We start from the raw sequence: 20884 nt of genomic DNA on the forward strand, positions 1-20884 counted from the left end.
CTTCTTGCCCTCACAGCCTATCCTTTCTAAAGTCAAGCCCTAAGCAGCCCTTTGGAACCAGCGCTGCTGTGTCGGGAACGAGAGCCCTACTCACCCCCCCCACCCACCCCACAGGATACAGAGGAAGTCCTTACATCCCTTATACACAGATAGCCTTGGTCCCCTCTGGCATCAGAAGCCAGACCAGCCAAGTGTCAATTTTTCATTGAACACGAGAAAGGCTCAGGCTCACACAAAGTGCGTGGATTTTCTGAGGAGGCGCAGGTGTGTGCAGGTGTCTGCTGAAGAATGTTCTATAGGGAGTCACCGTGGTCAGGAGAATCGCAATGCTGCTCCCAACCGCCCTGGTGCAGATCCAACCACAGTGTCCACGCTGGGAGCACAGTTGAAGAAACCGTGGTGCATAGACACAATGGACATTCAGCATAAAGAAAGAGGGAAGCGGCTGCAGGACATCAGGTGTAAGAGAGAACAGGAGCCACCAGGAGCCGGGACGGGCAGCAGAGAGAGGAAGGTTGCATGACGGGTACCAGACACCGCGAGACAGAAGAGGTGTGTGCTGGTGTTGCACAGCACAGAGGGGCCTGGTCCACAACAGGCTACCACCAGGTTTACACAGAACTGAAGAAGAGCAGGACGGTTCCGAACATCAGGAAAAGTTAAAGAGCCGGGAAAACTATCGGAATTTCGTCTCTATACATTGCACGTATCTACAAAAACATTACACTACCCCTGTGGGTATGGACAATTATTACATATTAATGCAAAAGCAAACATCAGGGGCGGGTACTGTAGTGCAGTGAGTTAAAGCGCCACCCCCCCACTCCGGCCTAAGTGCCAGCAGCCCCTTGGGCACTGGTTCAAGTCCCACCTGCTCCACTTCCAATCCAGCTCCCTGCTAATGCACCTGGGAAAGCAGTAGGACATTGTTCCAAGTATTTGGGGCCCTGCACCCACATGGGAAACCTGGAAGAAGCTCCTGGCTTCAGATCAGATCAGCTCTGGCCATTACAGCCATTTGGGGAGTGAACCAGCGCATGGAAGACCTCTCTGTCTCTCCATCCCTTTGTTAACTCTGTCTTTCAAATAAATAAAATAAATCTTAAAACATCAAAGAAAATTCTACACTGAAAAAGACGAGAACGGGACAAGTCAGAAGAGCAGATGACTTGAAACACCACGCCCTACCCTCCAACTCTGGGCTCTCAAACTGTCACCTTAGGCAGCGCAGGAGTCACAGCGATGTGACTGCCACGTGACAGACACGACAGGTGGGGGCAGAACAATATCCTATTAGGAACTGGGATGCAGCCCAAACATTGCTTTCATACCAAGTGAATCTCTCGTGCCTTGATTCCTATGCATCATTCCAGGGTTCCACAGACCAGCTGTGAAACTGCTGATTTGTCCGCAGCCTGAATTTCTTTGTTGGGAAAGAAAGTGGCTCGTTGAAATGGCCCTCTTCCTCTAAGGAGAGGGGCTGCTGCTGCCTCCTTCCCAGCCACACGCAGGCCACCTCAAAGGGAAGCCAGTGATTCATGCAGCCAGAGGCGGCCGCACCGCAGGAAACGCGGCTTTCAGGGGGAGACCTGGGAGACCGGGCGCCACGCCTCCTGTGGGCGAGGAGCCAGCAGAGGCGCTGAATGCTATCTGCTCCACCCAGGCAGAGGTCGCTCCTCCGCAGCGCCTGACCACACTGAAAGGAAGCCCCAGGCGCCGCGTTTGTTTCTTCGAGACAAGACACATCCACGCGATAAATGCACTGAACTGCTCATTTGGTTTCCTTTACAATGCAGTGATAACAGAGTGTGTTGGAAAAGCAATGAAAACAACTTCTGCAATTCTGTCGTTGGTTTCAGCAGTGAGCGCCCACCGTATTCTGCTTTTACACGAAAGCCCCAGGCCAAGCCCAGCGCCGCTCTACAGAGGTGGCAGGCATTGTGCATCCCTGCCCCCCGCCGACTCCGCCCTGCTCCTGGAGGCCTCCTGCTGTCCTTCCCGCAAGAGTCCAGGGCCGGGAAACATCTGAGGCACAGCAACACCAGGAGTGCCCCTGCAGAGACAGCACGCAGCTCCCAGGGGCAGGGGCAGCCCTCGAGTCCAGAGCAGATGAGGGGATTGCACACAGACCCTGGCCACACGTGGTTTGCAGTCTCATCAGCAACACTGTTTTCTCAAATATGGCCGAATATGCTACAGCTGGTGTCTGTTGGGGACAAGCTCCCCATTCTCCCTCCCCGTATGGCAGACACATCAGCAGGGGACCGTTTAACCCCCAGCCTTCCCACAGGTGGACACCCAGACACAACAGGGCAGGTGCACAGCCTGTGCCATGCCCCTCGCTGCTGCTCACCACGCGGCCCTGCCACGAAGGCTCCATCTGCCACGGGCCAGCCCCTGACACCGCAGAGCCAGGAGCAGCTTCGGATCGCGCTCCTCAGTGCTTAAGTGAAAGAGAAAAATGAGCCCAGGTCCCCTTAGCATGTGCTGTGATGCATTTTCTCAGCCCGGCAGCCACGTCGGGCCCTACGTGACGCAGAGTGGGGAGAGGTGGTGATTCAAGCTACCTTGGGTGTGACGGGTTAGAACCATCAGGAACAGCTCGGACAGGGGCGCCCGTGTGCACGGAGACAAATGGGATCTCAGACACATCTCACGTCTGCTAGCTCACACCGCGAACCCGGCAAACCCTCCTGGCAGGCGACGGCAGTGGAGAAAATTCTCACTTTGCGGAGGAAGGAACAGCGGCACGCGGGGCAGGACAAGGGCGAGGTCCCGGACACTGTCCAGGACGACTGCGGCCTTACCTCAGCACGAGGGCTCGGGTTCCCTGAGACCACGGTGCACAGACATCGCGGGGGTCCTGGCAGAGCCTCAGCCTTGGGAGCGTCCGCACCGGCCAGTGGCTGCGAAGCAAAGAGAGCACTTTGAGCTGAGTTCTGCAGAACGGGGGACAGGAACGAAAGGGACAATTCTCCAGGGAACAAGTGGTGCTGCAGACGGGACAGAAAGAGCGGAAGCCGCCAGGCCTCTCGGCTCCCACCTGGGGCGAGTTCTCGGTAAGCAGAATCTGCGGTGCAGACAAGCACAGCTCAACTGAAGGGAGACGCAGGGGACGAGACAGAGAACGCTGGCTCGGGCTGGGGGACAAGAGCACGCTTCTCCCATCAGAGAGAGAGGCCCGGCCCCTGGGCACTGGCCCCCCGCAGGGACAAGGTGATCCACGAGGCAAGTGGCAAAGGCGCTGAGGACGGGAGCGTGGGAGTCGCGCACGGACCCCAGTGTGCTTGGGACTCGCGGTGCAGAAAGAAACACACAGACGCTGAGGCCGACTCAGCAACTGTGACAGTGACAACAAGGACACAGACCGACCGCAGCTGACCTGGCCTCTAGCCAACCGCTACATCAGCGGGCAGTGCTGGGCCACCGGGAGGCCAGCCTGCCTCAGGCCACAGGCTCTGAGCGGCTCTGGAGCCCAGCTCTGCGGCGGGCACCGGGTGCACACAGCCAGGCTTCCACTCCAGGGAGGCGAGCAGAAAGTGCTGGAGGAGGAAGAAGCGTGTCCTCTGACTCCCGCCACGGCCAGCGGAGGACCTGTCCTGCGTGGGCATCCGCAGACAGCAGGCCCACGGCCAGCGCACGGACACACCCGGCTCCACGGCGCCTGGACCCTCCCTCCAGACTCGCCGGGTTCCCTGTAGGTTTCACGGGCCCTCCCACGGTCTTGGTTCAGCAGAACAGACCGAGCGTTTATGAAGCTCTAACAGAACGGTAACTCCGGCACGGAGCCGCCATAAATAACAATAGCGTACGACCCGCAGCACGGGGGAAATTAGAGCTGTTTCCTTCTCCAAATGTGTTGTGTTCATTTATTTTGACAAGCGTAATTTAGTTTTAATTATTCATCATATGGTAGGGGATATGCTGCAGAATATTTCACCAAGAAATGAAAACTTCGATCTGTGATGGGAAGTCCTGTTCACAAGCAATGTCCTATTCAGTACCTGCTGGGAACCACGCAGAGAACCAGAGCGGGAGTCCTGGAGAGAGAGGGCTCTGCGGCTGCAGGGAGCGGCCAGCTGTGGCCCGCATCCCCCCACACCGTGTCCTCTTCCACGCCCTGCCTCGCACACCGCAGCGATCTGTCAGGGTCCCTGTTGTGGAGACAGGGTTAGGAGCCGCACAACCCGCTCAGCGCTCCTTCTCTTAATTTGACCGACGGGTTCTCAACCAGGGACCACTTTGCACCCCCCGGGGATGTGTTTGGCCGTCAGGCCTGGGGACTCAGAGGCCAAGGTACCTGCTCATCCTCCCTGCACCAGGAAGTCAATGCCCGCCCAAAGTGCACCTGTGCTGAAGACGAGCAGCCCCGGCTGCCCAGGGGCTACACAGCAGGGCAGAAAGCACAGGATGGCTGCCCTCGTCTCTCCCAGAACAGGAGGCCCACGCAGATCACACAACAACCTGGATCTCCGGCCAAGCGTCTTGCCTCAACGCATATTTCATAAAATAATGCAAGATGTCAGCGACCTCTGGAAACTAATGGGATACTCCATACCCAAAACTAAAAAAGCTTGAAAGTAAGAAAGTCCCCCAAACAGTGGCTGCTACACAGCAAAGCAGAGGAGGAGAGCAGAGAGGGGTCTGCCAGCAGCGCCCACCATGCAGGGGAGGGGACAAGGCGCTGGCTGAGGACCGCACTCTGCCACACCCTCAGTGGCATGGGCTCTCAGCCATGGCCTGCAGCATCTGCACCCCAATCCTAACTTCTCCGGCTTGGAACAGGGGCACAGCTGAGCAAGAATCCCCACAAACAGCTCCTCGTCTGCAGAGTTCATTGCCGTTTATGGGACAGGCAGAGAGCACAGGCTCTTCTCCCTGCGTCCGTTGTCTGGGGGATACCTGGATCGTGCCCACAGGTGCCCCGACGTGGGAGGAGGCCCCTGAGCACCTGCACAAGAGTACAGGTCTGGCCTGAACCCAGGAGGACGCTGGGGAGGGAGAGGCAGGGCAGGGGCACTGGAGCCCGGTCCGGAGGTCCCCAACCTGAGATGCAGAGAGTGAACTCACCGGGCAGCTGACCAGGGCTTGGTGCAGTCCTCATCCCACGTCTCCCCCTCCTTCCTTAGACAACAGTGCCTGGGCCGCACACAGTAGCAAGGACTAAGTGAAACCATCAATGGAAAACAGTAACACCACAGTGCCCGGTGCGCTCCATGCTCTGTGCGTGTCCTTTGTTAAAATAAAAATCTCTCGGAGGGGAGCACAGCAAAGCACCGGGGAAACGGCAGCCCCAAGCCAGGAGCAGCTTCTGCCTGTGCCAGTCATACTTCAATGCAGGAAATGAGCAAATCAATACATAAATAATACACAAATAACAAATACGAATACAGAAAGGTCAGGAGCTCAGGCTAAGACAGAAGACGCCAGTTCCAATTGTCTGTGCAGTGAAGGATGAGGGTTTCCAGAAATGACCTGAGAGGCAGGCTGTGTGGGCGGAATCACTGAACCCCGGGCTGGGGAACCGGGCAGCTCGGAGCCGCTAACCTGAAGAGGTGCAGGTGCACGGGCACGAGGGAGAGAGGTGCAGCCACAGGAGCCGGCGGGTAGCAGGTGAGGGTCTGCGTAAGCAGCAACTCACCCCCAAGTACAACTCTTCCTCTACAACCCCGAGGTCTGCTTCTCACTGATCAGCAAGCAGAAGTCCCAATACTCCCAGCGACAGAAGACACGAGACAATCTCTAGCACTATTCAAGGAAACTTCCTAAAGTAGCAGAAAGTCACATCTCAAATATGCAGAAATAATTGAAAGTACTAAATTAGTAAGAAATGGCACATATGATCAAACCGATTTCATTAAGGAGGAAATTAGTAGTAGGAAGAGGTACTCTGTTCAAAGAAAATAATTTAATTAAACAAGAACGAGTGAGCAGAGCTCTCTAGCAGTACATTTATTGAAGTACAGTGGAGATGCTAAAATTAGCAAAATATAAATCATTTCATAAAGTTTTTGTGCTTTTGCACAACTCATCCTAGTTCTCTAAAAGGTTACACCATCAAACCCTATAAAATATATTTAGAATCATATAGGGCGGGGCCGGCACTGTGGCATAGCGGATAAAGCTGCTGCCTGCAGTGCCAGCATCCCATATGGACGCCAGTTTGAGTTCCAGGTGCTCCGTTTCCGATCCAGCTCTCTGCTATGGCCTGGGAAAGCTGTAGAAGATGGCCCAAGTCATTGGGTCCCTGCACCCATGTGGGAGACCTGAAGGAAGCTCCTGGTTCCTGGCTTTGGATCCAGCCACTGTGGCCAACTGGGGAATGAACCAGCAGATGGAAGATCTCTCTCTCTCTCTCTCTCTCTGTCTCTGTCTCTCCTTCTCTCTCTGCAGAACTTCTACTTTCAAATAATTAAATCTTTAAAACAAGAACATAGTGCTACTTCTGTCTGAAATTAAGTCACTACTTCTTCTAACGCACAGAAGAATATGGCAGCAGGTAGCAGTCAAAAATGCTGGCAAACAGACCAAGCACTCAGTGTCACAGCTGGGACCGGGGATTCCCGAGTCACCTTGACCAAGTTCAGCTGGATGGGGAAAAGGCAAACTAGCGATTCTAGACTGCAGGAATGTACTTCCAACCATAAATTACCTGAATAGCCATTTATATTGTTGAAAGTAACCGTACGGTGGCTACATATGTGGTCCTTCACTGTGCTGTGCAAATACTGTCTGCCGTGGTTTTGAAAATATAATAACCTCCAGGAGGTAAAAAACAGCTTTAAAAGCTTTCCTTTATAAAGTTTTATTGATTTGAAAGTCAGAGCTACAGAGAGAGAGGTAGAGACAAAAATATTTTTCATCCGCTGGTTCACTCCCCAAATGGCTGTGACGGCAGGGGCCAGGAACACCGTCTGCATCTCCCACAAGGAGAAAGGGGGTCAAGTACTTGGGCCACCATCCGATGCCCTCCCAGGAGCTCACAGGGGGTGGAAGGGAAGTGGGGCAGCCAGGAGTCCAAGCAGGGCCCCTGAGGGATGCCGCTGTCCCAAGCACAGCCACAGCAGGGCCCCTCACAAAGCTTCAGCTGGCAGGACAAGATGACGACAAACACTACGCTGGAAAGCAGGAGCAAGTCTGTTTTCTGATAGAACCCACGGTGCAGAGTGCACAGGAAACCGTGGGGCTTGCCTCCCTGCAGCACTGAGAACTTTGAGGGGCTGCCTTTGTCGGGTGCTGGGTTAAAGCCCCACGCGTGACACCCGCATCTCACGTCACAGCGCAGGTGCGAGGCCCGGCCGCCCGGCTTCTGATCCAGCTCCCTGCTAACGAGCCTGGGAAAGCAGCAGAAGACGGCCCAAGTGCTTGTGCCCCTGCACCCACGTGGGAGACCCCAGGCTCCTGGCTGTGGCCTGCTCCAGCCTTGGCTGTTGTGGCCACGTGGGGAGTGAATCAGTGGATGGAAGACGTCTCACTTGCTCTCTCACTTCCTCCCTCCCCTCTCCGCCTTCCACCATCATGCTGTCTTGCACATAAATAGATCAATCTTCAAAAAAAAACACCAGGTAATTCTGAATCAGCCTTCAAAGATCAGGCTGCACCACTCTCGGCCGCAAGTCACTGCGATGGGGGAGACCGCAGATGTGTTCCGACGAGCGTTAAATCACATCGCAGCACTCCCGTCCCCGCTGCTTAAGAACCCACAGAGCAGGGCGGGCGCAGAGCAGAAGCACAGGCAGGCCGGACTCCCCCGCCTTCCCGTCTTCTGGCCAAGGCCCCTCTGTGGCTCTGAATCTACAGCAGCACTGATCACAGGACCAGGCCTGTAGGGCGCGCCTCCACCTGCCCATCACGGCTAAGTAATCCTTTGGGGCTACAATGTCAGTGGACTGAATCCACAGCCCCAGAGCAAATACTTGACCTCTGAGGTGCCTGGGCTCCTCTTACCAATTGTTAACTGGACCTGTTATAGCTTGCTGTGGGCCATGCAAGGTAGACCAGGCAAGTAACAGCCGGGCTCCCAGGCTGCCCACAGCCGAGGGACCCTGGAAGCACCCCCAGATCCTGACCTGGCCAGTGGACTTCTGTGCCTGGTTGGTGAGACCCTGCACGGAGGACCCAGGGCCCAGGGACTTGCAAGACGGTGAATGCTGATGGCTCGAAGCCCAGGCCCACGGTAAGATGAAAGGAGTACTCGCAGCAGCCGTTGGAAATGGCCAAGCCCCTGCCAGGCACTGGGCCGAGGCCTCTCCATTTGTTTTCTCCTCAGTCTTCAGATTCCCGTGACGACACAAAGAAGCAGGGGCGTACGGGGCAATGTGCTGACACAGACGACAGCTGCAATTGAATCTGCTACTGCTGAGCCACTGGGCCCACATTTCTCAGCATCCCATTCTGCTCTCCTGGGAGAGATGGCGCTGAGGCCGGGACACAGGTGAGCTGTGTGCCAGTCCCAGTCTCCCACTGACAAGCTATTCTGGCTGTGGGGGACCCTGCCTCCCCCATTTCTCCCAGACCACCCGCTAGAGAGACAGCACATCTCTGCTCCCCCAGCAGCCAAGTGCCCACCTCAACCACCAGCCACAAAGCACACGGAAAAGCTCGCAACCAGGGCCGGTCACCGGAGTCCCCACTGGAGACCCAGAACCCACACTGAAGGTGACAGGTTGGAGCCATGCTCACGAAACTAGGAAGAGATCAGGAAATGCTAAGAGCTGGCTTATTTTAAAATCCATACAGTGCTTTTAATCAATTTCTGGCACACATCCCAGATAAAGCAGGAACTGAAAATTATTCAGAGTCCCTCTGCAAAGATCATGAAATGAAATCTAAAAGTAGGTTTCAGCAAAACCCCTCATGACGTAGGGGATAAGGCAGGAGTGTTTCTGTTCCGCTTGAAGAGAACACCGAGGGCAGCTTGGAGCCGGGACCACGACTCGGTGGGACAGCCACATCCCTCTGCCGCCGCACAGCTTGGAAACACAACCCCAGGTGAGGGTGGCAGTGGCCATGAGGCTCCCGCCCAGCCCCACTTCCTCACAGCAGAAGTGGATGAGTCGGCCTTGTGCGCCTGTGCACCTGCTCCTTCCATGAGTACCTGCTTATGTCCAGCCCCAGATCACGAGCGCCAACGCCCACCTCTGCGTGCACTTAGCCACGGCCACCTGCTTCCAGCCCCTGCTCACCCTTCCCCGTCCCCCATGGCCTCCCTGCGCGGTCCCTCTCATCAGGGCTGGGGATGGCAGCTTCCCACGCTTGTTTCCTGGTCCTGCAACTTCCCAAGTAGTCCATGTCAGACAGCAGGCCCAGGACTTCTTTCAGTGCTGTTAGCAAGCCCCTAGGCAGCCCAAGTCCAGGGAATGCTTTTTCCCAGTGGCTCCTCCCACCCATAACCTGACGCCGGGCTGGTGGCTGCCCCACCCCCACCCCGACTGCCTGGCCGGCGGGTGATTTGTGTCCGTCTGCTGCTGGAGCAGCTTTCCCCTGACAAATCCTCCAAGTGGCTATTTCCAGGTGCACCTGAGAGAGTGCTCAAGCTGAACATGCAGGCTTCCCGATATGATGAATGGCCGAGGCACAGAACATATTTGTTAAGGAAGCAGCCCATGGAGAGCTTGTAGAGCTTTGATTGATCGTGTTTACTCAACGGATACAAATGTTATCAGCCTTTAAAAAATAGTTGGGGGGGTGCTAAGTTTTGTTTTCCGTTCTTCTCTTAAAATGGCTTTCCCACGCCGGCGTCTGCACAGCCCCACACCAGGCACAGAGCAGCGATGCCACACAAACAAATCAGATTCCACTGCTCCGGGAGATGAGGCTTAGAACCAACGAAGAGCCAGCGCCACGGAGCCATGTCCTCCGGGGTGGCACTGTCTACACTCGTGAGCACACACAAACCCAAGGCCTTGGATTTGGCCGGGCAGCCAAACGTTACCCAGCTGTCTCTGCCCTCCGTGTGTGAAGATGAGACTCATCCAGCAGCTGACAACAGTGCCCCCGATGGGCAGGTGCTCGGTTCCGAGGCCAGCCTCTGCTCCCACGTCGTGGGCCCAGCACGAGACACAAACCAACACACAATGCCGGAGGCGGCGACACGGGCCAGGCAGGAGTGGGGACATCACCTTCCCTGGGGAGAAGGCACCTGAGCAGAGACACACAGCCGTGCAGCTGCGTGGGGCAGAGCCACCCAGGCAGGGGAGCAGTGCAGCAGGCGTGAGCCTGAAGACCCCAGCCAGGCGCCGCCAGGACCCTGTCTCCCACAGGCCACGCTTCCTGCACTGTGTGGGCCAGACCCGAGATTCCCGGTGTCCCCGAAACATAGTTCCTGCTGAGGTGGCACCGCAGAGCCCAGACGGCAGCGGCCACTTGGGGAGCGCACACAGAAGCAGCTTACAACCATTCACCCTGCGTCTTGGTCTTAGAACCATTTTATCAGAGAACGCAGTCCTTAGCAATTTCCTTTTAATCAAAAAAGATACCTAAAATGACAAGAAATTCCCAAATCCAGACTACAGCATCCGCCAGGGTGGAAAAATAGCAATTTCCCCTGCAAAACTGATTTGAAACCTATCGTCATCCATCATCATCATCATCACTCACGGCAGGCAGCGGCCTGGCAGCCATTTCAAGTCCACATTAACAGATGAGTTTAACCTTCTCAGGGAAGCAGGCGGCCTCCCCGCACGACACCACCCCAGCACAGAGAAGTTGTGAGCTCCAGTGTGGAAACTGGCGTCCACCGATCTCATAAACACGCAATGCGTTTGACGATTTAATACGCGCTTGGGTTTTTCTTGTGAACAGGCAGCCGTCTGCCAGGGCTGACGAAGACCTCGCTCCAGGATTGTGGTTGCTACGTCGGCACGGACTTCATCAAGAGAGGGAATGAGTGCATGGCGGCCAGGTAGGGGGGCTGCCACCCAACCCCGCCTCCGGACACAGAACAGGCACTCGGCACGGAGGCAGAGCATGGGGCAGCCCCTCCCCACGCGAGCCCAGAGCCGCCCCATCCCATCACCCACAGGGAGCATCACCAGCTCTGTATGTCCACACGCATGTCTGCCGTGGCACCCAGAGAAGCTCCAGGGCCAGCGCCCTCCACAGAGCCTCAAGGCACCCACGGAGGAGCGCACTTCACGGCTGAGGTCCCTGCCCAGGGAGTCGTCTCCTTCTCAACCTGAGCAGTCATTCACTCCTTTGACGGGGACAGCACTCCTCCCCGGCAACCATGAAGAGCGGTTTACCTTTGTTTCCTGAAATAGTCTACACATGCTATGCTGCTACAAACACACGTGGCAAATTCACGGAGCACCTGTCCCAGTGATGCTGGGAGCACAGCCCACGCTGAAGTGGGGCCTCCCCGGAACAGCCGTGGGCCCAAGTCAAGTCGACTTCCCGCCAGCTCCTTAACGCAAACGTCAGACACAGCAGCTTCATCATTCAAAACAAATTTTTAAAACAGATGACAAAAGCAAATCTCCCCATCAAGTTTGCTCCCAGGATAAGGGACGTGTGAATCCTCTCACTGTTACTCCCACGACTGCTGGCATACCGGCTGGCTGGCGATCTGAATGAGTCAGTCAGCGACTGCACGCTGCTGCGGGCTTCGCTGGATCTCACCCGCGGAAGGTCGACCATCAGGGAGGAGAGCTGCTTGCAGGCTGACGACGTCCATGGGGTGCAAATAAACGCAAAGGAAACGACCCGAGACAGAATCCTAGCAGAGGATAGGGTTAGGAACCCTGTGTGTGCCTGACGGAAATGGTTAGGACCACAGGCGTTGTGCAAGGCTAACCTGGAGGAGGAATTTTGGCCCAGAGCGCTGGGCAGGGTGAGAGAGAAGGCACTCCCAGCCCGTGCCCCACCCCCTGCATGTCCGTCCACTCGCTGCTGACCAAGTTGGAGGAAGCGCTAGGGAGAAAAGGCTAATTCCCCTAAAAGCTTCGTTGCAACTGCAACTTACGAAGTGACTGGTAAAATCAGAGAGAGGCACAGGCACAGACAACTTATGATGTGTGCAATTGCTCGTAGCCTAGGACCAGTGAGACTCAGTGAGCAAAACACTAGGTTCGATTTGAAATTTCACTTTTTCTCTAGAAAGAACAACACATGCACCCAGTGAGTGTTTTACATCAAAAGGGTCAGAGTTCCAAAGACACAAGCGCTGAGACTCAGTGACCACACTGCTGTCTCCTCCACGGCAACGTGCATTCTGGGAACTGCTACCTCCACCCCAGCATGGCGTGAGCCGCTGGGAATCAATTACAGCAGGAAAGGCCCCCTTGGAGCCGCGGGCACTCGGAAAACCCCTGAGCACTGCCCGGGAACCTCCGTGCCGCGGTCCCCAACCTGCCGGCTGCTCCTCTTCCCACGGCCAGAACCACCCTGGCAGAGTGCCCCTGGGGAAGTCCTGGCCGAGCTGCTCTGACGCGTCTCTGCCGCCTGAAGTCCCTGACACCTGGGGTCCACCTTGGCCCCTCCTACTCCGTTAGGAACCACTCTGAGTCTGCCTTCCATTTGGCCAGGACCTCCAGAAACCTGCCGCCCGCAGCACTGGCCACCACCATGATGGGGGGAGGGGGTGGCTTCTAGTTGCAGCTGCAGCAGCCCTCAGGGTACGCCACGTGAAGAGCACGCAGGATGGAAGGTGGACAAATATCACACATTTCCCAATTTATTTTACTTTGGCATGTTTTGTTGAAGAAACGACCGTAGTCGGTTGTTTGCATGCTGGGAGGACTCTTCGTTAGTGGCTCTGATTTATCGTCATCACTCCAGGGCAGTTTTCAGATCCAGGGTCCACACCCTGCCCAGCGCACGCGGCCCACGCCTCTCCTGCCCTCTGCAGCTTCCGTCTCTCCTCAAGTGCCACCCTCACCGTATACTCGCTTTTATTTTTCCTTTGTTTAATCTCTTCATTTTCTCGATTGCATTCATTTCCTCTTTCTAAATCAGCACCGCCCAACAGAAATATTAGGCGAGACCTACAAGCAATCTGAAATTTTCTAGTAGTATTAACAAAGCAAAAAGAAGGGAACGGAATCATGCCTAGTAATGTAGTTCATTCAGCCCGATATGCCCACAGAGAGAGACCACTTGAGTAAAACGCTGGTGATGCACACTACACTCTTTCTTTTTCGTATCTGGAAACCTGACGCTCATTTCGCGATCACAGCACGTGCCCACTTGGAAACGTGGCTGCAGATCCAGGAGCCACTTGCGCTCAGTGCCGGCCAAACTGGACGGCGAAGCTCCCGGCAAGCGTGTGTCATCAACACGGTTCTGAGAGCTCGGAGAGCAGACGGGGGCACGGCACAGCAGCCGGGTGACGCCGGGATAGGGCCTGCCTGCTCACCAGGAAGCCGCCCGCTTCCGACTCTGTCTCCAGCCACAAGCACATACGACAGTGCTTCAGGAAGCCCATGGGAGACGGAAGTAAAGTTCATTTTGGAGCAACAAAGTTTTGAAATGCATGCACAGTTGTTATTTTTTTCCTGGACAGTTTTTCCATCAAGTTTCTGAAGACCCCGTGTACTGCACGAGCACGGAAACTCAGATCCCTGGGCAAGACGACACGGGAGAACCCGGGAAAGTCACAAGGGCGCCCTCTGCCCTCCAAACCCTACGGGAGTAAGGCGAACGTGCCAGGGTCCCTCAGAGCTGTCACCGTGCCTTTGTTTTTGAGAAACCATGTCTGCCTCACTTTCCACACTCTGCGGCTCATCCACCCCATTCTGCTCATTCTGGCGTCATCAACAGCATTAACCCTCAATATACCCCGTCTGCATGCCCAGAAACCGGCTCCATCAAAATGGATGTGATGGCTCCTCCCCGGACAGAGAGAGAGAAGACAGGAGTATCACGGTGCACTGGTCGTTTGCTGAGAGCAAGGGCCTGTGGTCAGAAACTGAAGTCAGCATGACCCCCGGGTCGCGGACGGCTTCAGAGAGGACCCGGACAGAGGCAGATCTCAAAAGGAAACGCGAGCTCCCCAGGTTTCGGGGGAGAGCATCAGCTTCCTGGAGGGAGAAGGGGGCTGCGTAGCATGGCAGGCAGCACACACGGCAGAGCATGGAGGCAGGGGGAGCGCAGCCCGGGGTTTGCACAGCGACTTAGCGAGAGGCCCAGAGACCCAGCAGAAGGATCCGGTGACGGAAGGCTGCAATCACAGCCCTGGACATCGCCGCCGACGTGGGGGATCCCTGTGAGTACCCTGCTCTGTGCACCGCTGCGTGCCGGGAGAGTCCCTCTGCCCTGAGCTCATGGCGGCGTGGACGCTGCACCTGCAGTGGAGTGAGCAACTGCGGTCGCAGCCCAAGTCCTCTTTACCCGTGTCTGACACACACCCAGTGACACACACTCAGCAGGGCACAGGACGACCCTCTGACCACTGCAGATTTGAACCACGCTCGTGGGGCATACCCATGCGTATCTGCACCCTGCAATCCGCAGGAAGTCATTAGAGTTGATGCTAAAAATAATCTCTGCTTTAAGCTTACGTTTTCAATGGCCTGTTCTTCCTAATGAATCCCTTCTGTTTTGCATCTTCCTATCAATCCAAGGAGTTATGTACGTGCTTTAAGGAATTCCCTTATCAACTTTTCTGTGCGTTAGACAGGGTCTCAACTTCCTGCTCAGAACACCAACTCCCTAGGAGCCAAGAGAAGGAAATTCACACAGAAGAAAGACGATCTGCCTGGGTAGGTGGACACACGGACGTACAGATGAAAGGGAGGAGGAGAGAACAAAGGAAAGGAAGAGTAAGAAGTGAAAAGAGGAACTTACAGGAAGACAGGAGGCAGGGACGGACACCCGAGCAGAACGGAGCAGAACCCAGTCTGTGATTCGTCCGCGTTCATCAGGGTTCTGGCTCGGGAGCTTCCTACAGCAGGGGGACAGCTCGAGCCTGGAGAAGGGGCCGGAGGCAGCCTCTGCGAAGCTCTCTCACCCTCTGTGCACCCCCCGCCGGGTTATCTCGGGCTAGCACAGGGCTGGACTTTGGCCTCCTCCTGGGATGCACAGCCGCTGACCTCAAGGCTGCTCTCTGGTGGTGCTCGCCGGCTGACCCAGCCCCCTCCTCGGGACAGGGAGCAGCGGCGCGGTGAGACCTGCGGTTCTCCCAGGAACCTGGGCCACAGTCAGTCTGCTGTGAGAGAAGGAAGATGGGGGGATATGGGTCCTTCCACAGTTTCCCACGGTCCCCCTGAAATATTCAGTGACATTCTAGATCACACACGGAACTACATTTTCAAATCATGCAGAAAGGTCTTAGGCATGAAAGATCACACTAACATTCAATAAAAGAGCCAAGATTTTACAAGCAGATTTGAAGTACCAGATAGTTCTTAACACACAGCTGTAGCCAAATCCGAACAACATAAGTCACCCCAGGGGCCGGCGCTGTGGTGCAATGGGTTAACGCCCTGGCCTGAAGCGCTGGCATCCCATATGGGTGACAGTTCGAGACCTGGCTGCTCCATTTCTGATCCAGCTCTCTGCTATGGCCTGGGAAAGCAGTACAAGATGGCCCAAGTGCTTGGGCCCCTGCACCCGCATGGGAGATCCGGAAGAAGCTCCTGGCTCCTGGCTTCGGATCAGTGCAACTCCAGCCATTGCGGTCAATTGGGGAATGAACCATCTGATGGAAGACCTACCTCTCTCTCTCTCTCTCTGTCTCTCCTCTTTCTCTGTGTTACTCTTTCAAATAATAAATAAACCTTTAAAAAAACAAGTCACCCCTGCCGTCCACAAATACACACGGTCAACTGGGACGTCAGCACCACAGGACGCCGCTGTGGGTGTCACCAGTGCCACCACCGACAGCAACACAGACGCCAAAGAGGCCAAGGGAGAACACTCCCAGGAAACCCCCATCATCTCGCGTCTTCTGTCAAAGATTTGCTCCTGGTCCTCCACAAAGAGCAACCATCCACGAACTCCAGTGTGAGTGACTGAGTTCTCCCCACACCGGCAAGTATGTCCCAGAGTCGCTGAGCTAAGACCACGGAGACAGGTGCGGGCACCGCTTTCCCCGTCTTGGTCAATGGTGAAGAACTGTGTTCGGAGTTCAGTGACAGACAGCCTGAGACGGGGCAGAGAGCAGGACAGGCTGTGGAAGGGGAGAGGCGGAGCTGACTGTCCCACCCAAGAGGGAAAAGCTCATCCGCTGCCTCACTCTAACTTCAGAAAAGAATTCAACCCAACAAAACCACTCTGCCGGGAAAAGCGCCATCCCTGCCACAGCACAACCTCAGGGCAGAGGTGCAGGTCCCTGGGCGACGGCACTGAGGGGTGGGTGGAAAAGACGGCGTGGAAGGACCAGCGGCGGCACGGCCTCCAGGGGGCGGCCAGGAATGCAGGGGCAGGAACTACACCGAACTCCGGACGGGACACCCTGCACAAAGAGAACTGAATGAGCAAAGGTGCGCTCCGGGGCTCACCCCAGGGACGTGGCCAGGGGCCAAGAGGCTGGGGCCTAAGAACTCAGAGGAGCTGGGGGTCGGAGGCCAGGGCAGGACCAAGGGACGCACCGCGGATCAGCAGGTCAGCAGTCACTGTGCACCAGGCATGGCAAACTGCAGCATGACGGCAGACAGAATTAACTCCCAGGGCGATCGGGACGTTAAAACAACTTTTCCAACGGAGAGTTTGCTGGCCTTGGAAAATCAGCACACGGAGGTGCTCCCATTACACGTGCATCTAACTTCAACAAGTGACACAGAAAGAATGCCCATTATGTTAATTGTTTATTTAAAAATATTTCCCCTAAAATCCGAACACACTGATTTGCATTCTTTTGAAGGAGACAAACACATGCGCACGCTGCCTTTGTCAGCACCACACCGAAAACCGCCCTTTGCCATAAAAAGATATTTTTCCTAATGGCATACAATCAAGCAGCACTTCATTAGTCATTAAAACTCACCGCAAATATTCAACAGCTACGGAGTGATTGCAAGGAACACAATGAACTTGATTTCAAAGCGGGATGCCTGTGATTTATCTGATAAAACACAGGAAAGCACATTTCTTGTCAAGAGAAGAAAGATATGTAGAGCACACTTTATTCCCACTGGCCTTACAAATATTTAAAATACAGTTTTCAGATCTGCCACTCGCGATGACTGTATTTGTAAATGATGCTCCTGTCTCGGTGAGCTTGATGTGTGTCAGCACCGTGTTCGTGCGTGAGTTAGATGTTTCCCCCTACACCATGCAATACCTAAGCTCCCATATGTTGGGTGGGCCATCTAAAGCTGGCATTAGCCCACCATTTTTCACCTTCAACTGGCATTTTTTAGGTTTACACAAATAATTAAATGGTAGCACATCAGAATCAGGCTGCAGGTCTGGGAGAGGCAGGGGCCGGTGGCCTGGCTCCTGGGTGTGCCTGGGGTCCCAGCCCTGGGCCTGCCTGGGTGGTTCGTGGACAGAACACGCCCAGTGCCCCAGGCACACAGATCTGTCCCTAAGTCCCCATTTCAGATAAATTTTAGTTTCCTAATCAAGAAAGGGTAATGGAAAGGAAAAAAACCCCACATTTTTTGTATCTGCAACACCGCCCTGTAAGACAATGGGCAATCAATGGAGGTTTTCCAACGACCCCACAAAAGGGCATCGGACTCCCCATCTAGACGGAAACTCACTGCAGCATCTCTCTCATTTCACCCCAAACCACTGAGATTAGCATCCCAGATAACACTCCTTCCTCTGAGGACTGCAGAACCCAGTGAATAATTCAAACCTAGGAGAGGAAACGCTGGGAAAACAGATCTCTTAATGCCCCTCCTGTGCAGACAGGAACCAGATAAGCGCGACCTTGAGCAGAGGAGGCCGGGAAGAGTTCTTGGAAAATGGGTGACGGCAGAAGGACCTGACCCTGAGCGTCCACACCAGGGGGAAGGGCTCAGGAAGGCCTCCTGGGTGAGCACAGAGACCACAGTCAGTCCCCAACAGCACCTGCCGCTCCCTGCACCCAGGGGACAGAGGCTCACTGGGAGGGAGAGGGCAGGACGGCTCTGTGGGGAGGAGGAGCCGCCAGGTTGCTGCCCGGGGGGTAAGACCAGCACTGAAGCCCGCAGCCCCCAGCCAGCCGGCAAAGTGGCCAGACGACCCCTCCCCTCGCTGGGAGCCCCCTGGCCTGGCCCCTGTGTGCGGTGGCTCACAGGCCTCGGGGCAGCACTATTTCTCCACTGAGGGACCCGCCCTCCCAGAACGGTCGGTAATCCTCCTTTAAGCCTGAGGATCCTGCGCTCAATTAAATTCTGCAATGCCACAGGATTATCTGCAATTGGGTAGCCAAATCCAAACCAGCTGATCAGGACAGAATCGCCAAGGTACAAACCGCTCAAAGATGCAAGCAAACGGAGATTCTCCAGTGGGCGTCAGTGCACTAACCCAGCAACAGAGAGCTTGCACCAAGCAGGGGTGAGTCTGAACACTGAAGACGATGACTACTGAGAACTTCTCTAGAGAGCAGAGCCGACCGATCACTCAATGCGACAACATAAAATAACGTTACAGCAGCAAGTTAGGTTCCAACATGTACACTTTGGTACTATTAGCACTGAACAGAGCAAAATTACAGCATTCACACAAAAACACCAAAGATCAACAAGCAAATCAACAGCCGAAGAAAAACTATTAAACATACCGCACGTTATATTTAGCAATGCAGATAATCAACTTCAGGTACTTAGCTAAGTTTCCTACTTCAAAAAATCTACAATCTTAGGGGGCTGGCATTGTGGTGTAGCGGGTAAAGCCATGCTGGCATCCCATATGGGCATCGGTTCTTGTCCCAGCTGTTCCATTTCTGATCCAGCTCCCTGCTAATGGCCTGGGAAAGCAGTACAAGATGGCCCAAGTGCTTAAGCCCCGTGTGGGAGACCAGGATGAAGCTTCTGGCTCCTGGCTTAGGATTGGCCCAACTATGGCCATTGCAGCCATTTGGGGAGTGATTCAGCAAATGGAAGACCTTTCTCTCTTTCTCTCCCACTCCGTCTGTAACTCTGCTTCTCAAATAAATAAAAAAATCTTTGAAGGGTCCAGCACTATGGCATAGTAGGCTAAGCCTCTGACTGTGGTGTACAGCATCCCATATGGGCACCGGTTTGTGTCCAGGTTGCTCCACTTCCAATCCAGCTCTCTGCTATGACCTGGGAAAGCAGTAGAAGATGATGGACCAAGTGCTTGGGCTCCTGCACCCACAAGGGAGACCTAGAAGAAGCTCCTGGCTCCTGGCTTCAGATCAGCTCAGCTCCAGATGTTGGGTTCATCTAGGAGTGAATCAGCAGATGGAAGACCGCTCTCTCTGTCTCTCTATCACTCTACCTCTCAATTTTTTTTAAAAAAAAATCCATTGCTATTGCTCTCTGTATATAAACTTTGTGTAATATATAGCTATAAATTAACTCCATAATTCATAAGGTAAAGTAGTCAGAGTATCAGTAGTCAAAAATTTTGTCCAACTCCTAGAAGACAGTACATGTTTCTGTTTGCTATCTCACACACATATTTACTTACTTAAGTAACATTGTACATTCCACCAGAGAGATGATTCCTCCCAAGTTCAACTGCATATGACCGACAATAAAGAAATGATTTCAGCATATTGTGCTCTGTGAAGCCCAATCTAGGCTTTTGCTACTTTCACCTTCATTCCAGGGTTCTCCTGGTTTCAGAGAAAGGTGGTAAAGGTGAGCTAAGTTAGAAGGTTTCCAGCTGAGCTTCCGAGGCCCTGATCGCATCAGTTTGTAGCCTGAGGGCAGGAAACTGTCACAGTCAATCTGTCAAAAAGCCTAAGCCTGGCTGACATCCAGGTATCTGGAATCAGCCAGAGACATTGATGCTGTCATCCGCCGGTTCTCCAAAAGCTCACGGGAAACGAGTATTTGGAAAACCTGCGTGGATTTCAACATGTATGCACCAAAATAAACATACTCTTCTCTCTTATTTTAAGAGAGTTATTTAAATGGTGGAGAGAGAGGGTGAGAGAGAGAATCTTCCATTCTGCTGCTTTATTCCCCAAATGTCCCCAACAGCTGGAGCTGGCCCAATCCGAAGCCAAGAGCCAAGAACTCCTCCTAGGTCTCCCACGTGGGTAGTAGGGACCCAGGCACGTGGGGCTGTCTTCTGCTGCTTTCACGGGCACACCGGCAGGAAGCTGGATGGGCGCAGAGCGCCTGGCTCCAGGAACTGGCACTGCGATGTGGGACACCAGCATCCAAGGGTAGCATCCGCTGCACCACAGTGCCCACCCCAAAACTCGCTCACTGACTCCATCTCCCCAGACTTCCCACAGTTCCTCTGCGTGTTCAAGTAAGTCAGTCTGCTAGGTGGCCACACGCAAGTAAAACTCCATGTCCTTTCAGATTAAGGGACACGTTTTTTAAGATTATAAAGAGCAACAGCGAATATCCAGTCCTTACACACGACATTCAAACAGCACTCCCTCACTGCCCCGATTTTAAACCAGGAACGACGGACTGTGTAACACTGACCAAAAGCTCAAGTGCTCTGAGGGCAACCCAAGCTTCACAGATACTTCTCTTATCCAGTCCTCAGTTTCCCCAAACCCTCCTGAATCTAAGCTCCAACAGGATGGTGGCGCGGCTGTAAGGCATTTCTGAATTCACACACCTGCGACTCCTGCACTTCGTCCCCCCACTTTCTCTCCTCACTTCCACAGCCACACAGCCAACTACCGTGGATGCATCAAAGAGACGTCCAGCTCCACGGGACTGCACCCGGCACAGGTCATGCTATGCCAAGGCCACGCCAATGCTAGCAGGGAACAGCACCGCCAAGATTCAACCAGCCCACGTGCCGGGGGAGCAGGGCACACACAGCTTCCCTTCCCGCCCTGCTAAGCAGCCAGTCCACC

The 20884-nt window shown here is 54.6% G+C and overlaps 1 protein-coding gene across 33 annotated transcripts in view; it reads right to left on the minus strand.

Moving 5' to 3' along the window:
• The window catches only part of CNTN4 (contactin 4), a 730703-nt gene that overhangs the window by 589938 nt on the left and 119881 nt on the right, over nt 1–20884 (minus strand). For 27 of the 33 annotated variants that reach the window (XM_089305698.1, XM_051831894.3, XM_089305704.1 and 24 more), the window contains one exon: nt 2808–2906. The exons of 5 other annotated variants lie outside the window; for them this stretch is intronic. The gene's annotated coding sequence lies outside the window, so the exon portion shown is untranslated. Of the gene's footprint in view, nt 1–2807; nt 2907–4004; nt 4029–20884 lie in introns of those variants that run through there. One more of the 33 variants, XM_089305702.1, reaches the window with a different exon arrangement.

The sequence above is a fragment of the Oryctolagus cuniculus genome, chromosome 10 (genome assembly GCF_051225735.1).
Source record: "Oryctolagus cuniculus isolate XC-2025 breed Fujian yellow rabbit chromosome 10, ASM5122573v1, whole genome shotgun sequence".
Taxonomy (NCBI): Eukaryota; Metazoa; Chordata; class Mammalia; order Lagomorpha; family Leporidae; genus Oryctolagus; species Oryctolagus cuniculus.